Genomic DNA, 20,179 nt, shown 5'->3' with positions numbered 1-20,179 from the left:
CGCTTTCTTAATTAAAACTTCCCCATATAGTTAAGATGCCAAAGCTTCCTCACTTCTCCATTTGTGGTGAGAAGTTTGTAATCCACAAATTGCATTGCTATCATGTGCTCCTTGACGCAATTCATGCTTTGTTTTGTAATTAGGACTATCAGTAGACTCACACCTGTGTGTTAGCTTCTTTTCTAAGATTCACTCTAAGAGTATAGCCTGGACTATTCCCTGGGGGTTCAAGTTCCCAGCTAGGAACATGGTGTCTCAGTGGATTTCATTAAATGTCAACACTGTGTGCGTGTGTGTGTGTGTGTGTGTGTGTGTGTGTGTGTGTGTGTGTGTGTGTGTGTGTGTGTGTGTGTGCTGGTCCTGGGGCTTGAACTCATGGGCTAGATGCTGTCTCTGAGCTGCTTCACTGTTTAAGGCTAGCACTCTACCACTGGAACCACAGCTCTACTACCAGCATTTTTGGATAGTTAGTTGGAGGTAAGAGTCTCACAACTTTTCCTACCTGAGCTGGTTTCAAATGACAATCCTCAAATCTCACCTCCTGAATAGCTAGGATTGCAGTCAACTTTGTTGTTGTTGTTGTTGTTGTTGTTGTTGTTTTTAATATTATTTTATTTTGAGAACATACTGTACAGAGGGGCTACAATTACATGGGCAGGATAATGCATACATTTCTTACCAAGCATTGCAGCCTCCTCCTTTGTTTAGCCTTCACCTCCCTTCCCAGCCTCCCCCCTCCCCCCACCCAATTATACCCCCCTCCCCCCCCCACCGACATTGTAAAGCTGGTTTTGACATGACATTTTGTACTTCTCATTGTTGCAGCAGGTCCACCTGAATCCTTAAACGACTTGTTTGCCCCCATCTCCTCCACATGTTATACTGACATCAAATATAGTGAAAGCGGGGGTTACACTGTGGGGAAGGGACATACAAAGCAACAAAGAAATAATCTTATAAATGCGTTAGAAACACATGCATGAAAGAAACGAAAACATTAAAATACATATTTAAGGGTTCATTTTCCTAACATCACATTATCTGACCTTTTCTGCTTGACTCATACCTATACTAGATATTGCAAATAAGGGAAACCATGGGACCTATGCTTCTTTGGGCCTGGCTTACTTCACTTAATATAATTTTTTCCAAGCCTTTCCATTTCCTAACAAATGGGGAAATGTCATTCTTTCTGATGGAGGCATAGAATTCCATTGTGTATATATACCACATTTTCTTGATCCATTCATCTACTGAGGGGCATCTGGGTTGGTTCCATATCTTAGCTATGGTAAATAATGCTGCAATAAACATAGTTGTGCTGGTAGCTTTAGTGTGGTCTTGTTTGTAAACATTTGGGTAAATGCCCAAAAGTGGGATTGCTGGATCATAGGGGAGATCTATGTGAAGTCTTTTGAGGAACCTCCATACTGATTTCCAAAGTGGTTGAACAAGTTTACATTCCCACCAACAATGAAGTAAGGTTCCTTTCTGTCCACATCCCCTCCAGCATCTGTTGTTATTAGAGTTCTTGATTTTTGCTGTTCTAACTGGAGTGAGGTGATATCTCAATGTTGTTTTGATTTGCATTTCTTTTATGGCTAGGGATGTTGAACATTTCTTCATGTGTCTATTGGCCATCCTTCTTTCTTCTTCAGAGAAGCTTCCCTTTAAGTCTTTCGCCCACTTATTTATTGGGCAGTTGTTTCTTTGAGGATTTGTTGTTGGGTGGTTTAATTTTTTTGAGTTCCAAGTATATTTTAGATATGAGACCCTTGTCCGTTGTATGGCTAGTAAAGATCTTCTCCCAATCGGTGGGCTTTCTATTGATCTTGCTAACTATGTCATTTGCCCTGCAGAAGCTCTGCAACCGTATGCAATCCCATTTGTCCAACCTTTCTTTGATTTGTTGTGCTTCCGGGTCTCTATTCAGAAAATTTCGGCCTGAGCCAAGGAGACCTAAGGTTTCTCCTATTCCATCCTGTAATGTTTTCAGAGTGTCTGCTTTGAGTTCAAGGTCTTTGATCCATTTGGAGTTGATTCTGGTGCAGGGTGATATATAAGGATCTAGCTTTAGTTTTCTACATGTAGTTAACCAATTTTGCCAGCACCATTTACTGAAGAGGCTGTCTTTCTTCCATTCTATTGTTTTAGCTTCCTTATCGAAGATTAGATGGCTATAGGTCTGTAGGTTCATTTCTGGGTTTTCAATTCTATTCCATTGGTCCTGAGGTCTGTTCTTATGCCAATACCAAGCTGTTTTGATTACTATGGCTTTATAGTAGAGTTTGAAATTTGGTATTGATATTCCTCCAGCAGTGTTCTTTCCGTTGAGGCGCGTTTTTGCTATTAGGGGTCTTTTATTGTTCCATATGAATTTTTGGATTGCCTCCTCTATTTCCTGGAAGAATGAGGGTGGAATTTTGATAGGTATCGCATTGAATTTGTAGATAGCCTTGGGAAGTATTGCCATTTTCACGATGTTAATCTTGCCAATCCAGGAGCATGGGAGGTTTTGCCATTTTTTAAGTTCTGTGTTGATTTCCTTTTTCAAGATTTTAAAGTTTTCATCATAGAGGTCCTTCACTTCTTTGGTTAAGTTAATTCCTAGGTATTTTATTTTTTGTGGGGCTATTACAAATGGAGTTGCTTTCCTAATTTCAGCCACACTTTTCTCGTTGTTGGCATATAGAAAAGCCATTGATTTTTGGGGGTTAATTTTATAACCTGCTACTTTGCCAAAGTTTTGAATCAGCTTGAGTAATTTGGGAGTGGAGTCCATGGGATTCTTTAAATACAAGATCATGTCATCTGCAAAGAGGGAGAGTTTTATTTCTTCTTTCCCTATTTGGATCCCCTTTATGTCTGCATCTTGTCTTATTGCTGTAGCTAGGCATTCTAATACTAGATTGAAGAGAAGTGGAGAGAGTGGACATCCTTGTCTCGTTCCTGAGTTAAGAGGAAATGGCTTTAGTTTTTCACCATTGAGTATAATGCTGGCTGTAGGTTTGTCATATACAGCCTTTATTGTATTGAGGAATGTTCCATGGATTCCTAATTTTTCCAGAACCTTCATCATAAAGGGGTGTTGGATCTTGTCAAATGCTTTTTCTGCATCTATTGAGATAACCATGTGGTTCTTATTCTTGCTCCTGTTGATGTGATGAATAATATTAATTGATTTGCGTATATTGAACCAGCTTTGCATCCCTGAAATGAATCCTGTTTGATCATGGTGTATGATTTTTTGGATGAATTGTTGAAGTCAATTGGACAAAATTTTGTTGAGAAGTTTTGCATCAATGTTCATCAAAGAAATGGGTCTATAGTTCTCTTTCTTTGATGAGTCCTTGCCTGGTTTTGGGATGAGGGTTATGATGGCTTCATAGAATGTGTTCGGTAGTGAGCTTTCTCTTTCAATTTCATTGAAGAGTTGGAGGAGTATTGGTGTGAGCTCTGCTTTGAAGGCCTTGTAAAATTCCGCTGTAAAACCATCTGGTCCTGGACTTTTCTTAGCTGGGAGGTCTCTTATTGCTGTTTCTATTTCAATGCTTGATATGGGCCTGTTAAGATGGTTTAACTCATCTTGGTTTAGTTTTGGCATGTCAATATTTGCTAGGAAAAGGTCCATTTCTGTCAAGTTCTCAAACTTATTAGCATAAAGTTTTGAGAAGTATTCCCTTATAATGTTCTGAATCTTGGTTGTTTCTGTGGTGATGTTTCCATTCTCATCTCTGAGTTTATTAATTTGGGTGTGTTCTCTCCTTTTTCTGATTAGATTTGCTAAGGGTCTGTCAATTTTGTTAAGTTTTTCGAAGAACCAACTCTTTGTTTTGTTGATTCTTTCTATAGTTTTTTTGGATTCTAATTCATTTAATTCTGATTTAATTTTGATTATTTCTTTCCGTCTACTGGATTGGGGTTTATCTTGCTGCTCTTTTTCAAGGAGGTTTAGATGTGTCATTAAATTGTTAGTTTCCGATCTCTCCAATTTGTGGATGTAGGAGCTCAGAGCTATAAACTTGCCTCTGAGTACTGCCTTTGCTGTGTCCCAGAGGAGCTGGTAATTTGTGTGTTCATTTTTGTTGAATAGCATGAACATTTGAATTTCCTTTCTAATCTCTTCCATGACCCACTCATGACTCAGCAGTGTGTTGTTCAGCCTCCATGTGATACCGGACTTTCTTTGGTGGCTTTTGGTGTTGAGTTCTAATTTTATTCCCTTGTGGTCAGAGAGAATGCAAGGTATAACTTCAATGTTTCTGAATTTAGACAAGTTTGCTTTGTGGCCTAAAAATTTTAGAAAACATTCCATGTGCTGCTGAGAAGAACGTGTATTCTGATGCTGCTGGGTGAAATGTTCGGTAAATGTCTGTTAAGTCTAGTTGATCTATGCAGCTGTTTAGATCTGCGGTTTCTCTGTTGAGTTTTTGCCGAGTTGATCTATCTAGTGGGGAGAGTGGTGTGTTAAAACCCCCAACAATTAATGTCTTTGGATCTATATGGGATTTGAGGGAAAGTAGTGTTTCTTTGATAAATTTGGGTGCTCCATTGTTTGGCGAATAGATATTTAGAATTGTAATATCCTCCTGAAGGAGAGATCCTTTAATTAGTATGTAGCGACCTTCTTTATCTCTTCTCACGAATTTTAGTTTGAAGTCTATTCTATCTGATATTAGGATTGCAACTCCCGCCTGTTTATGAGGGCCGTTTGCTTGGTAGATTTTGTTCCAGCCTTTAACATTGAAGATGTGTTTGTTTTTACGGGCAAGATGTGACTCCTGCAGGCAGCAGATAGAAGGGTCTTGTTTTTTAATCCAACTAGACAGTCTATGTCGCATAATTGGAGAGTTCAGTCCGTTAACGTTAAGAGATAGGACTGAGAGGTATTTGGGAGTTCCTGCCATGTTATCCACCTTCTTGGGGGCTGCGGAAACTGGGTTCTTCCTAAGGTTCTTGGATTCTCAGTTTGTGTGCAGTTTCTTGGCCTTTGTTGCGGTCTTGTTGGTTTTCTATGTGTAGGACATCTTTAAGAATCTTTTGTAGGGCTGGTTTGGTGGAGATGTATTGTTTCAATTTTTCTTTGCTATGGAAGGTTTTTATTTGGCCTTCAGTTATGAAGGAGAGTTTAGCTGGGTACAGTATTCTTGGTTGATAATTATTTGTTTTTAGGGCATGGCATACGTCATTCCAGGCTCTTCTTGCTTTGATTGTCTCTACTGAGAAATCTGAGGTAATTCTAATTGGTTTCCCTTTGTAGGTGATTACCCTTTTCTCCCTGACAGCTTTAAGGATCTTTTCCTTGGTCTGGGTTGATCCTGTGTGGATTATAATGTGACGGTGGGATGTCCTATTCTGGTCTGGTCTATTTGGGGTTCTAAAAGCTTCTTGTATCTGAATAGGCCTATCTTTTTGTATGTTTGGGAAGTTCTCTGCTAGGATCCTGTTAAACAAATTTCCTAGACCATTAACTTCTGTTTCTAGGTGCTCCTCTACACCCATTATCCTTAGATTGGGCCTTCTGATGGTGTCTTCCAGGTGTTGGATAGACCTATCATATTTCTTGGACTTGTCTTGGATGGTTGTATGTTCTTTCTCTATAATATCTAGGCTGTCTTCAATCCCTGAGATTCGATCTTCTGCATGGTCTAACCTGCTGTCAAGACTCTCTACTTTGTTTTTTATCTCTTTTCCTTCTAATTGGTCAGCTTTGATGGCTTCAAGTTCTTTGTTGAAGCTCTGTTTTAGGTCTTGTATGAATTTCTTTACTTCCTTAATTTGGTGTTCAGTGTTTGTTCTCAAATCACTTAGTTGATTGGTTATGGTTTCTTTGGACTCCCATTCCTTCTGTTGGGTTCCATTCAGCATTCCCTTTGTGGTCTCCCTGACTTCCTTCAGCTCTTTGTTAATGGATTCCATGAATGCCTTTAGTGATCTTTGTGTATTCTCTACCTGGTCTCTCAATTCCTGAATTACTCTTTGATTAGCTTCTTCCCGTCTTTGGGATTCTTGCAGTTCTCTTTCTTCCCGTTCGTGGGATTCCTGCAGTTCTTTTTGAGTGTTCTCAGCCTGTTCGTGCCATTCCTCCCTTTCTCTTTGAGCATTCTCAAGTTGTTCACGCAAATCCTGTATCAGTTTTTGAGTAGCTTCCTCACGCTTATGATATTCCTGTATAAACTTCTGGGATGCCTCCTCTCTCTCCCTATCACGCTCATACAGAGTCCTTTGTACATTGTCAAACTTCTCATTTATCATGTTTGCTATTAGTGTTTGTAGAGCTATTTGGGAACTCTCCTCTGGATTATTCTTTATCTGTTCTAATCCCCGATTATCAAGGTTGGGAATTGAGATACCTGAATTTGCCATTTTTCTTGTGTTTTTCCGGCTTACTCGGCCCATTTGAGATGAAGATTGCACCAGTTTTATGCTAGAACAGTATCTCAAGGCAACCATCAACCAAAGTTTGCGTTTGTACAGTCAATAGTCTACAGATACAATCTAGTTCAACAGATACATCTATTCAACATCAAACAACTATATGTTAAAGTACTTCGAACCGCAGAAAAGAATTTGGAAAACCAGAAATTATTAGGATTAGGGAGAGATGTGGGTAAAAAATAGGAATAGATTGGTGTGGGGAGGCACAGGGAGAGTTAACTATGTCCTAATCACAATGCAGGAAATGGGTTGGGTAGGATGCAAGTAGAGAGAGAGAGAGACCAGAAAAAAAATAGAAACGTAAAAATTAATGTTATTATAGAAGTTAAAAGACCGTCTATTTAGAGAGGAATGTGAATATGTTCCGAGAAGGGGAGGGACATAGAGGAGATGTGAAAAGCTTTAAGGATGGGAAAGGGAGAAGAATAGATCAGAAGTTCAGTAGAGCTAGACAAAAAACAAAAAGATAATTAAGAAAGAAAGAAAAAGAGAAAGAAGACAAGAAAAGAAAGGAGAACGCTCATTCACATATTCCTAAAATAAAAATTATAAGATGAGAAAAAAAAAAAGTTACTGGAAAACAATTATTTTTTCAGAAGAGGCAAAAATTAAAGATTAATAAAAGTTTTAGAAGGGAAAAAAATATATATATAAGGTAGCAAAATAAAAAACAAGCAAAAAAAGAAAAGAAGAAGAAGGAAAAAAAAGAAAAAAAAGAAAAAAAAAGTCTTTTGATTTTTTTTTTTTGGGGGGGGAGGAGTGGGAAGAATCCTGTATCTCCCTTTTGTCTCTAACCAGTCTCTTGTTGGAGTCTCTGGTCAGCTTGAGGTCCTGTGGCTTGATTGGTTTCTTAAGTCGGTTGGTTGGAAGAGGCAGAAAAATGCTCTGCTTTACCCAAGATTTTGAGATCCCCCTCCCAGGTTAGTTTTCTGGGAGGGTGATCTGCTTTGAGAGTCACAAAAGAGGGGGATGTGGTGATGGGGCTAGGTTCTGGGTAGAGTTGAGGCCTTTCAACAAACAGTAGCTTTTCCCTGGGGCTATTTTGTGATAAAGCTCACAGTGCCCAGCCTGGAGCCATTCTCAGGGTTTCTGTTTTTCAATTGATTGTGGTGGCTGCTAGAGGGAGGGGCAGCCTCTGGCTCTGGTTACCCAGTGAGGCAAGGCACTCCTATGGCTGGCGCCTGAGCTGGGTGACTTTTCCCTGGATGGTGCTGAGTCTGGCAGGTCACTTCGCCGTTAAGTTCTTGTGACCTGCTAAATGACTCGTTTTATTCCAAGGCCTGAGCTGGAGCTAGCAGCTCCTACGAGCTTTGTCGGTATCCAAGATGGAGATCACCGGTGCTGGGGGGGGGAGGGGTAGCCTTCCCTCCTCTGCTTCCTGAGAAGGAGTGAGGATGTCGGGCTTGTACTCACGCCGAGTCTTGGATCCTGGGTCGTCTCTGGTCTGCAAACAGCAGGATGAAGATTTCCGCTCCTTGTCGGTTCTTGTTGGTGTTGAGTAGAATCCGCTCGTCTGCTGTGTCTGGCTCCTTCGTCCCGGACTCTCTGTGTCTCAGGTATGACCCCGCGGCAGTGGTCGCCGCCGTGACCCTGCCGCCGTAGCGGTAGCTGATATGTTTCCTTGGCTTCCCCTCTCTTGTCTAACTCTCTGTCCTGTGATGGCACACTTGGTGTCTGCAGACAACTTTTAATAGTACCTAGCATCTCAATTGTAAGTTTATACCTGAAGAGACTAAGTCAGGAGAGTCCTATCATAGCATAGGACTGGACAGGATCAGGCTAAGAAAGAAAGAAAGAACTGCTATCACAGGCCAAGTGGAGAATCAAAGACCATGGCACGCATGTCGTCAACTTTCATAGCACTTCTCCAACTCTGGGTTTTACTTCTATGGGTGACATGCATGACTTGGAGAGAGAGTCACCTGACTTTATAGAAAAGAGGATGGCATCTCACTTGTGCCCTATGGTATTATTAATCCTCTTTTGGGGACTGAGAGTAAAATTAAAATGTAGGGAGGAAACAATGAAGATTGTACTTGGGGAAAAAAATGAAAAACACATTTTGATGTTTATTCCAGTGGTCTCACGAGGCTAACTTCATAACAAACGAAAGGATATGGTACATTAAAAACTAGCATTAAAATAAAGAAAAAGAGAAAGGAATCAAGTATTTGGACATGGAAATCTACAGATCTTCAACTTTAGTTTATACAGCTGTTAGTTTTTAAAGCATAGAGCTGTGTACTGAAATAGAGTAATAAACCAAAATTGTCTTCGAAATCCATGAAATTTTTTCTCCTACAATGGCTCTGTTTTTTTGGCCAAGGCTCAAATGATTCTGATCACATTAGTTTGTCTTGGATAATTTTAGGACAGTTGGATTATCTATCGTTTTTGCCATCTCACTCATAGAAGAAATTTTCATTTTCCCATCATTGAGAAGACTTTTTTTTTAAATGCCCACAGTATTAGTTCAAAAAATAAAAGTCAAAAACAATTTCATAATTGCTCAATCCAAGGATTTGGTGGAGGGACGAGAGATTCTTGGAAAGAACTATGGGTTCTAATCCTGGCAAGTTTTTAAAAAAAATTCTGGCATCCTATGAGGTTGTTTTTGCCTTTCCTTAACTTCTCAGAATATTATAATCAGCAAGGCAGACACGTGGTCATGCCCAAGTCTGTGAACTGCCCAAATCTAGCTTCCCAGGTGACTTATATTTGTAGTGAGACCTTCGGGAGAATGAGAGGTTATGACTGATTCTCCATGAGTACAATTAATATCCTTATAGAAATAGTTTGTGGAAGTCATGGACTCCTTCCCCTATGTGGGAATTTAGTGAACAGGGGCTTTGTATAAACCACAAAACAAGACTTCCCCACACACTGAGTCTATATCATTTTTTAATTCCTACGGTCTGAACTGCAAGAAACAAATTTCCATTGTTTATGGGCTACCTCGGTTTTGATGTCGTATTGTAGTGGCTCAAACAGGCTAAGAAAGTCCTTTGGAAAGGCAAAATCACACATTCCAAATAAAACCTGAAGAATACCATACACAAGTAGGTTCCATGAGGATATTTGGAAAAGCTGATACAGCTCTGACTACAGGACTCACATTTCTCTGAATGATTTCTCATTTGTAGTAAACTCAGAAAAAAATGCCTTCTATTCAACATTTTTGGAGAAAACAGTAAAATAACAAGAAGTACCCTAGCAGACCAGAATCTATAAAGTTTCAGATGAGAAAAAGCAGAACTCTGCCAAGGTGGATAATTTCACACCCTGCTGATTTTAAAAGCCAGGAAGGCTTATTCATAAAAGACCTTCAACATGAGAAAGCAAAGCTCTTTATTTGACTTAACTCTAATTAATTTTCAATTTAATCCATGTACATGTTGAGCAAAACTCAATAATGAGTCTAGAAGCATTAGAATCTCATTACTGGTTTTCAAGGCTCTGCCCCAATGAATTGAATGTTCTGCATCTACAACGGGGACTCTTTCATTAGCAACAATTTCTGAATATAATTACAAGATTCCTGCAAGGTTGAATGAGTTACTTGTGTACAGATAACCACAACATTTTAGGAACCTAGAACTTAAGGCCTGTGGGTGATAAATACATTGCCTTTATAATCCAAGGAATACCTGTAATTAAGCACATTGTGTTAATAATGTTATTCTAATGTTATGAAAGTATGGAAGAGAAATTGTTCATAAGTTGAATGTAGATTTTTTTCCTGTTTTCTTTAAAAATATCAAAACAGAATAAAAATATGTAATATGTGGATTGGAGATTATAGTAAAACAATAGCAATATTGATGACAGAGTTCTATTTCTGAGGCTTTATTCACTCTTACTGAACACTATTCTTTATCTAACTAGACTGATGAGTGATGTAAGTTAAAAATAAAGGCAAACAACTAGATCAAATAGAATTAAAATAATTATATTGATAATGGTAACAAGATTAATCTGAAAATGTTAGTTTTGCTATAGCTGAAAGCCAATTTTGCCTGCATAAACATCATAATACTTTAGATATTTCACACAGCCATGGTATGAACAGAGGCCAAAGCAAACTTAAATTGAGGGGACAGCCAGCACCAAAGTTTCAAATTCCATTAAAAAGAAAACAATACTGTTGAAAAGTCCTATGGTTTGAGATACAGTGATATGTTATTACTTTATTTCATAATGTGGAATTAAATTGGAAGAACTAACATATATTTTAACTTCCAAATAATCTGATAAATACTTTAAAAAAGACCTTGAAATGCCAGTTAGTTGTTTGGGAGTTATTTCCAGAAAAATATATCATTGGCCTTGCTGTACTAGTAAAACCTTTTTTCGATGGCACGAGTCCCTTCAAAGTTCTTACTTCCCAATTACGAAACAAAATTCATGTGCAGCCAATTGAATGCTTGGACTTTAAAACCCAGCCCCGAGGCCCTTGAAGTATAATCATATTACTGGAAATTCCATGAAAGTGTTTCAATCTCCAATTAAGGACCGGTTAACTCTATTCCCTCCTTTGACTCTAGCTCTTTCACAATTCAGGGTCAATGACAATGTGGACTACAAATTTCAGAAGGCTAGTGAAAAACTAAAGCATATTCTAATCATCACTTGGCATCAATTTTCTTCTCTTTGAAGAGTGTATGATTGCCAACCTTGACTATTCTCTAGAATTACCTGGAAATCTTATTGTAAACTCTTTTTACCACCTAGAAAATCTGATTTAATAGGGGTATGGTTCAGATATACATATTTTTAAGGAACTTCCCAGCAATTCTAACCCCGAGAATTTAATTAAGAAGCACTGCTTTCCTGGGAGTTTCAATGAAGAGCTGAAGCAGGAATTGGTTGCCTGATAACCAATCAGAATTCTCTGAGCACCCTAACTATGAAGCGGTCTTGAAGCTTTGCCCCTTCTCCCAGTCAACCAAATGCTGTAGTCTACAATAGACACAGATTCCAAGACTAGTTTTCCAGCTTGAGTGTGCATGGGACTCCACTGTGCAATCACAGAACTGTAGATTTTCACTCAGTTGGTCTGCTCAATCGTGACTGTGTGGAGAGCATCTGGTGACTTTTGTTTCATGTTCAATGATTGACATTTCCTCACCTCAGAAACTTGAAGGAGACAAAAATATTGGTATTAAAAAAACTCTTTAGGGACTTCTAATGATTGTAGTCATCAGTAATATAGCATGTCACCCTGGTTCACCATAAAGTAATGGGATATTGGCATTTTAATAGTGGCTAACAATATAAAACAAGTTAGGAAGCATGACCAGAAGAACTCAACAATTTAAGACAAGCATTAATATAACCCCAGGAGAATGAAGCTGGACAGAAGGGAAAATAACTTGTACTTTTCTTATTTGTCATTTCAGCATCCTGGATTTTTTATTCAACCTCAACCATATTATAGATACCTTTCTGTTCTATGTAAAAATTCTAGACAGGCAGGACTTCTGGCTATACTGAACAGGACACTGAACAGAGTGTTTGTTTATGACATTTATAATTGGTATTACCCCAAATTTCCAATAAAGATAATTAGGTTATCTGCATAAGATTCTTATTTCTATCAGTGTTTGCCTAAGTCTTTTTTGTCAGATTGAAACAGAAACCCCACAGTCTTCAACTTTCACCACCAAAACCCCTAGATTGTAAAGCTTACACTCAGGCAGATGCCAATACTTTCCAAACTATAATTTCTTTTCTCAATTCAATTTCATATTTTACCAAAGTGCATTTACCAGATAAAACAGAACACTTCAAGCTATATACAAATTTCAAACAGATACTAAATGTGGGACATGCTTACACTATTAAATATCTTATTGATTATCTTATATTCAAATGTAGCTGTGTACTCTCACCTTTGTTTTTCTTTAGTTTTGTTTCACCAAATCTGATGATCCTCCACCAAATAGATCCGGAAGTACAGCAAAGCTTTGGCAAATTCACTCAGCTTTGGACTAAGGCAGATGGAAAACAGAGTGGTTTAGCCCTAAATTAAGCTCACAATCCATCTGAGAGACAGGTTAATCTTGCTTTCTAACTTTAAAATTCAAGAGTTGAGGGAAAATGAATAATCAAGCAATCTTTTTGGTTGTTTTTATTGTAAAAATACTGTACAGAGGGGTTACAGTTACATGAGCAGGATAATGAGTACATTTTTTATCAAGCATTGTAGCCTCCTCCTTAGTTTCCCCTTCCCATCCCATCCTCTCCTCCCCACCCCCGCCCTCTGCCCAACCCTCCTCCCCACTCCTACCAAAGTTGTAAAGTTCATTTTCCACATAACGACTTGTACATCTCATTGTTGCAATGGGTCCACCTGTATCCCTATTTAAATGATTTGTTTTTCCCTTCCCTTCCACAAATTATAACAACATCAAATACAGTGAAAGCAGGGGTTATTATAGAGTGGGTGAGGGACATACAAAGCAACAATGAAATAATCTTATAAATGTGTTAGAAACAATCGCATGAAAGAAAAAAACATTTGAATAGGTATCTTAGGGTTCATTTCGCTAACATCAAATTACCTGACCTTTTCTGCTTGACTCAGACATATACTAGTTATTACAAATAAGGGAAACCATGGGACCTATGTTACGTTGGGCCTAGCTTACTACACTTAATACAATTTTTTTCCAAGTCTTTCCATTTCCTAACAAATGGGGCAAAGTTATTCTTTCTGATGGAGGCGTAGAATTCCATTGTGTATATATACCACATTTTCTTGATCCATTCATCTACTGAGGACCATCTGGGTTGATTCCATGTCTTAGCAATGGTAAATAAGGCTGCAATATTGTCGTGCTGATAGCTTTAGTGTGGTCTTCTTTGTACCATTTTGGTAAATGCCCAAAAGTGGGATTGTTGGGTCATAGGGGAGTTCTATGTGGAGTCTTTTGAAGAACCTCCATACTGCTTTCCAAAGTAGTTGAACAAGTTTACACTCCCTAAGAATGCAGTAAGGTTCCCTTCTGTCCACATCCCCTCCAGCATCTGTTGTTATTAGAGTTCTTGATTTTAGCCATCCTAACTGGGGTGAGATGGTATCTCAATGTTGTTTTGATTTGCATTTCTTTTATGGCTAGAGAGGTTGAGCATTTCTTCATGTGTCTATTGGCCATCCTTCTTTCCTCTTCTGAGAAGTTTCTCTTTAAGTCTTTAGCCCACTTATATATTGGGCAGTTGTTTCTTTGAGAATTTGTTGTTGGGGGATTTAATTTTTTGAGTTCCAAGTATATTTTAGATATGAGACCCTTGTCCGTTGTATGGCTAGTGAAGATCTTCTCCCAATCTGTGGGCTTTCTATTGATCTTGCTAGCTATGTCCTTTGCCATGCAGAAGCTCTGCAATTTCATGCAATCCCATTTGTCCAACCTTTCTTTGATTTGTTGTGTTTCAGGGTCTCTATTAAGAAAATTTCGGCCTGAGACCTAGGGTTTCTCCTATTCCATCCTGTAATGTTTTCAGAGTGTCTGCTTTGATCTGAGGTCTTTGATCCATTTGCAGTTGATTCTGCTGCAGCGTGATATATAAGGATCTAGCTTTAAGTTTCCTACAAGAAGTTAACCAATTTTGCCAGCACCATTTACTGAAGAAGCTGTCTTTCTTCCATTCTATTTTTTTAGCTCCCTTATTGAAGATTAAATGGCTATAGGTCTGTAGGTTCATTTCTGGGTTTTCAATTCTATTCCATTGGTCCTGAGGTCTGTTCTTGTGCCAGTACCAAGCTGTTTTGATTACTATGGCTTTAAAGTAGAGTTTGAAATTTGGTATTGATATTCCTCCAGCACCATTCTTTCTGTTGAGGATCCTTTTTGCTATTAGGGGTCTTTTATTGTTCCATATAAATTTTTGGATTGCCTCTTCTATTTCCTTGAAGAATGAGGTTGGAATATTGACAGGTATCGCATTGAATTTGTAGATAGCCTTGGGAAGTATTGCCATTTTCACAATGTTGATCTTTCCAATCCAGGAGCATGGGAGTTTTTGCCACTTTCTAAATTCTGTGTTGATTTTCTTTTTCAAGTTTTTAAAGTTTTCATCATAGAGGTCCTTCACTTCTTTGGTTAATTCCTAGGTATTTTATTTTTGGGGGGTTATTACGAATGGAGTTGTTTTCCTAATTTCAGCTACACTTTTCTCATTGTTGGCCTACAGAAAAGCCATTGATTTTTGAGGGTTAATTTTATACCCTGCTACTTGTCCAAAGTTTTGAATCACATTGAGTAATTTGGGAGTAGAGTCTATGGGATTCTTTAAATACAAGATCACGTCATCTGCAAAAAGGGAGAGTTTTACTTCTTCTTTCCCTATTTGGATCCCCTTTATGTTTGCATCTTGTCTTATTGCTGTACAGAGGCATTCTAATACTAGATTGAAAAGAAGTGGAGAGAGTGGACATCCTTGTCTCGTTCCTGAGTTAAGAGGAAATGGTTTGAGTTTTTCACCATTGAGTATAATGCTGGCTGTAGGTTTGTCATATATAGCCTTTATTGTATTGAGGAATGTTCCATGGATTCCTAATTTTTCCAGAACCTTCATCATAAAGGGGTGTTGGATCTTGTCAAATGCTTTCTCTGCATCTATTGAGATGACCATGTGGTTCTTATCCTTGCTTCTGTTAATGTGATGAATTATATTAATTGATTTGAGTATATTGAACCATTTTGCATCCCTGAAATGAATCCTGTTTGATCATGGTGTATGATTTTTTGGATGAATTGTTGAAGTCAATTGGACAAAATTTTGTTGAGAAGTTTTGCATCAATGTCCATCAAAGAAATGGGTCTATAGTTCTCTTTCTTTGATGAGTCCCTTCCTGGTTTTGGGATGAGGGTTATGATGGCTTCATAGAATGAGTTCGGTAGTGAACTTTCTCTTTCAATTTCATTGAAGAGTTGGAGGAGTATTGGTGTGAGCTCTGCTTTGAAGGCCTTGTAGAATTCTGCTGTAAAGCCATTTGGTCCTGGACTTTTCTTAGATGGGAGGTCTCTTATTGCTGTTTCTATTTCAATGCTTGATATGGGCCTGTTAATATGGTTTAAGTCATCTTGGTTTAGTTTTGGCATGTCAATATTTGCTAGGAAAAGGTCCATTTCTGCCAAGTTCTCAAACATATTAGGATAAAGTTTTGAGAAGTATTCCCTTATAATGTTCTGAATCTTGGTTGTATCTGTGGTGATGTTTCCATTCTCATCTCTGAGTTTATTTATTTGGGTGTGTTCTCTTCTTTTTCTGATAAGATTTGCTAAGGGTCTGTCAATTTAGTTAATTTTTTTGAAGAATCAACTCTTTGTTTTGTTGATTCTTTCTATGTTTTGGGGGCGATTCTAATTCATTTAATTCTGATTTAATTTTAATTATTTCTTTCCGTTTACTGGATTGGGGTTTATCTTGCTGCTCTTTGTCAAGGAGGTTCAGATGTGTCATTAAATTGTTGGTTTCAGTTCTCTCCAATTTGTCGATGTAGGAACTCAGAGCTATAAACTTGCCCCTGTGTACTGCCTTTGCTGTGTCCCAGAGGAGCTGGTAATTTGTGTGTTCATTTTTGTTGAATATCATGAACATTTGAATTTCCTTTCTAATCTCTTCCATGATACACTCGTGATTCAGCAGTGTGTTGTTCAGCCTCCATGTGTTACAGGCTTTTCTTTGGTGGCTTTTGGTATTGAGTTCTAATTTTATTCCCTTGTGGTCTGAGAGAATGCAAGGTATAACTTCAATGTTTCTGAATTTAGACAAGTTTGCTTTGTGGCCTAAAATGTGGTCTATTTTGGAAAATGTTCCATGTGCTGCTGAGAAAAACGTGTATTCTGATGCTGCTGCGTGAACTATTTGGTAGATGTCTGTTTAATCTAGTTGATCGATGTAGTTGTTTAGATCTGCGGTTTCTCTGTTGAGTCTTTGCCGAGTTGATCTATCTAGTGGGGAAAGTGGTGTGTTAAAGTCCCCAACAATTAATGTCTTTGGATCTATATGGGATTTGAGGGAAAGTAGATTTCTTGGATAAATTTGGGTACTCCGATGTTTGGCGAATAGATATTTAGAATTGTAATATCCTCCTGAAGGAGAGATCCCTTAATTTAATTAGTATGTAGCAACGTTCTTTATCTCTTCTCTCTAATTTTAATTTGAAGTCTATTTTATCAGATATTAGAATTGCAACTCCCACCTGTTTATGGGGGCCATTTGCTTGGTAGATTATTCAAGCAATCTTACTAGAATTTAGCCTAAGTCAGCAATTAAAAGACCAAATACAGAGAAATATGATTTTGAAAGTGAAATCATCAATATGACATTTCTTTGTAGAGCTTCTTGTAAATTACTTTTCCATTTTGCTAAAAAGTTTGAATTAAATACAAAAGCCATCTGTTAATCAGTGAGAGTTACCTTTAATGTTAAAACAAAAAGGAAAAAAGGTGATGAAAATAACATTCCATTTCCTCTCCATTTGTTCTCTGCATGAACACACAACCAGGAGCTTAAATGTCAGTCAATCATTGTGCACCAGTAGGTGTTAGGTAATTTTATTAAATAGTTTGTCTTGCAATGAGGGCAAATGAGCAATCTTCAGTTTTATATTTTATCTCATATTTCAAATCTGTTTGTTAATGAGAGACAGTAATTCCCCAAATCATCTGAAGTTACACATTGGCATGGAGTCTAACCATTCACTTCCTATCTACAGAGGGCTATTTATAGCAGTTCTGTTTGTGAAAGTAGGACAAGTAAAAGTGACCAAAACAGAAAGTGCTAATGATACTTAACAAGAGAAAATATAAATTGTGCATGTTGTATGTTGAAAGAATATACATAATATAAAATAATTGAATTTTATATATAAAAATAATAATATGATTACAATCATCAGGTTAGTTAAAGATGTGCTAGAGGTGGGTGTGGTGGTACGTTTCTTTAATCCCAGCTATACTAGATGTGTAGATAGGACTACAATCTGAGGCAGACCCAGGCAAAAATGTGTGACTCTACTTGGAAAAAAGTAAAGCAAAAAGTGGGGTCATGAATCAAGTAAGTGGTAGAGCCCCTTCCCAGTAATCTCTAAGTTCAAACTTCAAAAACATTAATTGAGCAGGCACATGTGGAAACCACATACACATACACACACATCACTTATTAGTAATTTTTCATATGAAATTATAAATATAGTTGCATGGTTGATACTTTCTAAGGATAGGTATGTCTGTCCTAAGTTGATATGAGAAACCTGATGAGTTCCTAGGGTGAACAAAAGCAGTGAGAAAAGAAGGACTGAGCGAGAAGAATGGATCATGGATAAAGTCCCTGGAAGAGGTGGGGGAGGAGGTTGAAAGTAAATTAGTCTTAAAAACTGCAAAAAAGATGAGTATGTACAAAGCAAAGCAGGATGCTCAGGGTAACTTCCTTTGGGTCCCCAAAAGCAAAGGCTGAGAATTATGAAGTTTCTAGTAGAGTTTGGGAAAGAAATAAGAAAGAGATGAACCCATTTTGGTGTTTAATTTTGACTGTCTGCTTGATTGGATTGGGAGATGCCTAGGAGATTAGTAAGGCCTACTTCTCATATGCTCTGTACAGGAATTTCCAGAGAGCAGTGGGCATGTGAAACAGCAAGTAAGGGAAAAGACCAGCCCTAATCCCCGGCTGCACCATCTGGTAGGTAGGTGGGTAGGATGAAACAGAAGCAGAAGGATCGCTCAGCCCCATCTCTGCCTCCTGTGGCCCAGGAAGGGAGCTTCTTTACTTCACCACCATGATGTTCCATCTCCCAAGGGTCAGAAAAACAATGGAGCTGTCAGATTCAAACGCTGAGCTGGAAGAAGTATTTTTCCCTTTCAGTTGTTCCTCTCGGCGTGTATTTGTCACTTGTCTCAAGGCTAACAAAGCAAAAATGAAAGGACTAAGAAGTGTTTTTTGCCATGCAGGGCAGGCTTGGGCCTACAATCCTAGCTACTGGAGAAAGGAAAATCTGGAAGATCTCAATTTGAAGCCAGCCAGGATAGAAAAGTTCCCACAACTACATCTCCAAAATATTCAGCAAGAAGCAGGACTGGAAGAGTGGCTGGAGTGGCCAAGAGGCACCCTAGCAGGCATGTGCCCTGAGTACCCCCAGAGCCCTTAGAAAGAAGGATTTTTATCATCTAAGTTTATACAATGAATTCTAATGGTGCAACTCTAGAAAATTGGAGAGACACACTCCTAGGTTATACCAAGGAGTTAGAAAAAGAGAATTTTTGCCACAGCATATAATTTTTTGGGATGAGAATATTTGTAAAGAAACACATGTATAAGTTGGATAATCAATCATCTCATAGATTCAGTCTTTGGGAAAAAAATAATATCATTAAGGAAAATACACCTCTTTAACTGAGTGAGAAAACTGAAGAATGGAAATGAAATCAAAGACCCCGTACATGAAGGAATTTAACACGAATTCCAGAAGGAAATAGCATCCGAGACCATGCCAGGAGAAGACATGGAAGCCCACAGTGTGGGCCGTCTCAAGCTTGTATAGAGGCAGAATGGCCTGAAGAAAGAGTAGAGGAAGTCGTTGGTAGATGAGCTTCCTGGCAATGTAGAGAAAGAAAACATCAAGCTAAAGTATGGGTGCACACCAAGTATTAGAATAGCAAAGATTCAGCAAGTTATTACTTGAGTAATAATTAGATACATCTCACTCCAGGGGAGTATCATCTTGTGAAAGAGACGCTTTTGCCACCCTAAATTTTTCGAGATGGTTTCAAAGGCAAACAGCATGTCCCCCAACTTAGCCAATGAGTTCCCTGATGTTCACCTGACTCTTAGATTATTTTACTTTCTATAGGATGGAAAGGAGGTATGATCTTTGGTGTAGAGTTGTAGGATTTTCTGGGTTTTGTCCACAGCAGATTTTATAGAAGCTGTTAATGTATAAGAAAGACCAACCTTTGGGAGCTGTGGTGAAGTGAGCAGATGGGCAGAATGCAACCTGCAGCACAGTCATTATATGGTGGCTCAGCAAGTGACAAACATCTGGGTGGGAAGAAGCAAGCCCCTGTCTCATAATCTCCAGTGATCTTTTGGAAACAATTTCACTTCTGTTCGGTTTAGATGTCGCCATTCCCAGAACAATGATTCCATCAGAGAACAAAATGTAGCATCCCATGAACATTGGGAAAAATGTTTCCGCTGCAGCACTTTGGGCATTAGTAGGGGTCCTGGATCATTCGTGGTGGTCTCGATACAAGTAGATCGTCACTGAATCTCATCCCTGCCCAGTATTGAGGGCAAACGAGCAATAGAGCAAGCTAAAGCAAAAACAAAACATGCTGGCTGCTATAACAAAATAGCATAACTTGGTGACTTTTACACAATGGCATGATGAGGCCACATGGTAGAGGAGACGAGGAAAGCCTTCAGAGTTTCAATGACAAGGGAACACACTCCATTTAGGATGGTTTTATGCTTATAGCCTACTCACTTCCTAAAACCATCTCCCTGTGAGTAAGGACTTCAATATATGAATGAAGGGTGAGATGCAAGCAATCATATTATACTGTTGTTTAAAACAGAGCTATTATTATTATTATTATATAATTAGGAAAATAGATCAATGGACAACTGCCACTGTATGAAAAGATGCCCTGGTCATGAATTCTAAGAGAAAAGGCCAGGCCAGCCCACAAGGACTATACAAAGAAATACTGAGGTCATTCAGGAGAAGAGAGAGAAA

This window comes from Dipodomys merriami, unplaced genomic scaffold, assembly GCF_024711535.1.
Source record: "Dipodomys merriami isolate MVZ:Mamm:240054 unplaced genomic scaffold, mDipMer1.0.p SCAF_8, whole genome shotgun sequence".
NCBI lineage: Eukaryota > Metazoa > Chordata > Mammalia > Rodentia > Heteromyidae > Dipodomys > Dipodomys merriami.
The sequence above is the reverse complement of the archived record's forward strand: the minus strand, read 5'-3'. Positions refer to the sequence as shown.